The sequence below is a fragment of the Ranitomeya variabilis genome, chromosome 4, assembly GCF_051348905.1.
Source record: "Ranitomeya variabilis isolate aRanVar5 chromosome 4, aRanVar5.hap1, whole genome shotgun sequence".
Classification (NCBI taxonomy): domain Eukaryota; kingdom Metazoa; phylum Chordata; class Amphibia; order Anura; family Dendrobatidae; genus Ranitomeya; species Ranitomeya variabilis.
Window position 1 is genome coordinate 724,293,665 of NC_135235.1, and position 4,273 is coordinate 724,297,937.

General features: G+C 51.4%; 1 protein-coding gene across 1 annotated transcript in view; it reads left to right on the forward strand.

Moving 5' to 3' along the window:
• Window positions 1-394: 394 nt before the first annotated feature.
• The window catches only part of LOC143766651 (uncharacterized), a 49,289-nt gene continuing 45,410 nt past the window's right edge, over window positions 395-4,273 (forward strand). Inside the window, exon 1 of the mRNA XM_077254472.1 lies at window positions 395-600. The gene's annotated coding sequence lies outside the window, so the exon portion shown is untranslated. The remainder of the gene's footprint in view (window positions 601-4,273) is intronic.

Sequence of the window (4,273 nt, forward strand, 5' to 3'; positions counted from 1 at the left end):
ACACCTCATACACACACGGCTCTGCTCCGTACACCTCGTACACACACGGCTCTGCTCCGTACACCTTGTACACGCACGGCTCCGCTCCGTACACCTCGTACACACACGGCTCCGCTCCGTACACCTCGTACACACACGGCTCCGCTCCGTACACCTCGTACACACACGGCTCCGCTCCGTACACCTCGTACACACACGGCTCCGCTCCGTACACCTCGTACACACACGGCTCTGCTACATCCACACTGTAAACCCCTCCTGACCCCACACATAAACTTCCCCTCATCCAGCACCATGACAACCAGCACAGCAGAGTCCTGCATACACTGAGGCCCCTGATCATGTGACCCCTGACTCCTCCCCTCCTGTGACCTCATCACAGGTCCTGTGCGCACAGAGCAGCCGTAGAAATCTCAGGCCACGGTGGTCTCCCCCAACTTCTGCTCTTTCTCCTTCTTTTCTTGCAGGGGCCGCAGTGGATTTCATCCTGGATCCATAGAGCCGAGTAGAGGAGCGATGTTCCTTCAGTCTGAGGGGAATTGATGGTGAGATTTGTCCAACGGCCACTGTACCGAGTAAATCCCACCAGGACTGTAGCAGGTAAAGACCCCAATATCCACCGGTGTCCCTTCTAATGGGGGAAAGTACCAAAGAAAACCATCATATCCCGAGAAAGAGAAACCCCGTACATGGAGCAGAGGCGTAGCTAAGGTTTTAGCTTAGGGGGGGGGGCGAAAAATCTGAGTGGGCCCCTAACCAGGTACCCCTGACTACAGCTATGTGGTGCACCCTAATTGTGAGCATAGAGGAACATCAGCAGATGACCGCACTCTGACTGAAAAAACATCTATAGACAAAAACAAACACTGATATTACTATATGGAGACCATATAGTGGTAGATACCAGTCTTGCAGACCATATAAAAGATCACTGGACAGTTTTAGATGGTGACTTACAGCTGATGGTCTTTCTTATGGAGTTGTTCACTTTTCCCATCTTTTCCATCTGGCCCAGAGCAACGTAAGAACTTCTCCAGCCAGGACTTGTCTGCAGAGATTACAACAAAGACACATCATACGTCTCACATTTCCAGCACCGTCCATATCTATTCCCAACCTGCACAAACTCCTCATCCTGCTGATACCCCAATACTGAGCCACTGCTGGCGTATGTGTCCCTATTACTGCCCCTGATACCCCAATACTGAGCCGCTGCTACCGTATGTGTCCCTATTACTGCACCTCATACCCCAATACTGAGCCGCTGCTGCCGTATGTGTCCCTATTACTACACCTGATACCCCAATACTGAGCCGCTGCTGCCGTATGTGTCCCTATTACTGCACCTGATACCCCAATACTGAGCCGCTGCTGCCGTATGTGACCCTATTACTGCCCGATACCCCAATACTGAGCCGCTGCTGCCGTATGTGACCCTATTACTACACCTGATACCCCAATACTGAGCCGCTGCTGCCGTATGTGACCCTATTACTGCCCCTGATACCCCAATACTGAGCCGCTGCTACCGTATGTGTCCCTATTACTGCACCTCATACCCTAATACTGAGCCGCTGCTGCCGTATGTGTCCCTATTACTGCCCCAGATACCCCAATACTGAGCCGCTGCTGCCGTATGTGTCCCTATTACTGCACCTGATACCACAATACTGAGCCGCTGCTGCCGTATGTGTCCCTATTACTGCACCTGATACCACAATACTGAGCCGCTGCTGCCGTATGTGTCCCTATTACTGCACCTGATACCACAATACTGAGCCGCTGCTGCCGTATGTGTCCCTATTACTGCACCTCATACCCTAATACTGAGCCGCTGCTGCCTTATGTGTCCCTATTACTGCACCTGATACCCCAATACTGAGCCGCTGCTGCAGTATGTGTCCCTACTACTGCACCTGATACCACAATACTGAGCCGCTCCTGCCGTATGTGCCCCTATTACTGCACCTGATACCCCAATACTGAGCCGCTGCTGCAGTATGTGTCCCTACTACTGCACCTGATACCACAATACTGAGCCGCTCCTGCCGTATGTGCCCCTATTACTGCACCTGATACCACAATACTGAGCCGCTGCTGCCGTATGTGTCCCTATTACTGCCCCTGATACCACAATACTGAGCCGCTGCTGCCGTATGTGTTCTTATTACTGCCCCTGATACCCCAATACTGAGCCGCTGCTGCCGTATGTGTTCTTATTACTGCCCCTGATACCCCAATTATGAGCCGCTGCTGCCGTATGTGTCCCTATTACTGCACCTGATACCCCAATACTGAGCCGCTGCTGCTGTATGTGACCCTATTACTGCCCCTGATACCACAATACTGAGCCGCTGCTGCCGTATGTGACCCTATTACTGCACCTGATACCCCAATACTGAGCCGCTGCTGCCGTATGTGTCCCTATTACTGCCCCTGATACCACAATACTGAGCCGCTGCTGCCGTATGTGACCCTATTACTGCCCCTGATACCCCAATACTGAGCCGCTGCTGCCGTATGTGTCCCTATTACTGCCCCTGATACCCCAATACTGAGCCGCTGCTGCCGTATGTGTCCCTATTACTGCACCTGATACCCCAATACTGAGCCGCTGCTGCCGTATGTGTCCCTATTACTGCCCCTGATACCCCAATACTGAGCCGCTGCTGCCGCCGTATGTGTCCCTATTACTGCACCTGATACCCCAATACTGAGCCGCTGCTGCCATATGTGTCCTTATTACTGCACCTGATACCCCAATACTGAGCCGCTGCTGCCGTATGTGTCCCTATTACTGCACCTGATACCCCAATACTGAGCCTCTGCTGCCATGTGTCCCTATTACTGCCCCTGATACCCCAATACTGAGCCATTGCTGCCGTATGTGTCCCTATTACTGCCCCTGATACCACAATACTGAGCCGCTGCTGCCGTATGTGACCCTATTACTGCCCCTGATACCCCAATACTGAGCCGCTGCTGCCGTATGTGTCCCTATTACTGCCCCTGATACCACAATACTGAGCCGCTGCTGCCGTATGTGTCCCTATTACTGCACCTGATACCCCAATACTGAGCCGCTGCTGCCGTATGTGACCCTATTACTGCCCCTGATACCCCAATACTGAGCCTCTGCTGCCGTATGTGTCCCTATTACTGCACCTGATACCCCAATACTGAGCCGCTGCTGCCGTATGTGTCCCTATTACTGCCCCTGATACCACAATACTGAGCCGTTGCTGCCGTATGTGACCCTATTACTGCCCCTGATACCCCAATACTGAGCCGCTGATGCCGAATGTGTCCCTATTACTGCACCTGATACCCCAATACTGAGCCGCTGCTGCCGTATGTGTCCTATTACTGCACCTGATACCCCAATACTGAGCCGCTGCTGCCGTATGTGTCCCTATTACTGCACCTGATACCCCAATACTGAGCCGCTGCTGCCGTATGTGTCCCTATTACTGCCCCTGATACCCCAATACTGAGCCGCTGCTGCCGTATGTGACCCTATTACTGCCCCTGATACCCCAATACTGAGCCGCTGCTGCCGTATGTGTCCCTGTTACTGCACCTGATACCCCAATACTGAGCCGCTGCTGCCGTATGTGTCCCTATTACTGCACCTGCTGTGTAGTACAATAATGGTGCCGCCCCACATAATAATGCCACCACTGAGCCCCTTACACAGTAATAATGACTCTTTTGTGCTCTCTAGATAATAAAATTCACCTCTAGAAAACACTAATGCCCTGTGCTAGTGCCCTCCACATTTTGTCAATAAAAAGTAATAATACCACATATGAAATTTTGATGGTCTCAGTGCTCTGAGTGCCCCAATAACAATAATGTTTAAGTGCCCACTTAACATTTAATAATGTCCCCTAAGTAGCCTCCATGTACAGCTTGACTATACACAGTATGGTGGGCCCACAGCTTTCCTATACACAGTATAATGCCCCTACAGCTCCCCTATACACAATATGATTCCACAGCTTCCCTATGCACAGTATGATGTCCCCACTGCTCCCCTATACACAGTATGATGAGCCCACAGCTTTTCTATACACAGTATAATGCCCCCACAGCTCCCCTATAGACAATATGATGATCCCACAGCTTCCCTATACATAGTATAATGCCCCCACAGCTCCCCTATAGAAAACACAGTATAAGGCCAGCGTCACACTAAAAATACGGTCCGTATTTTACGGCCGTAATACGCCACAAAAGTAAAAAAATGGTGATCCGTAAGTACTCCGTAGGC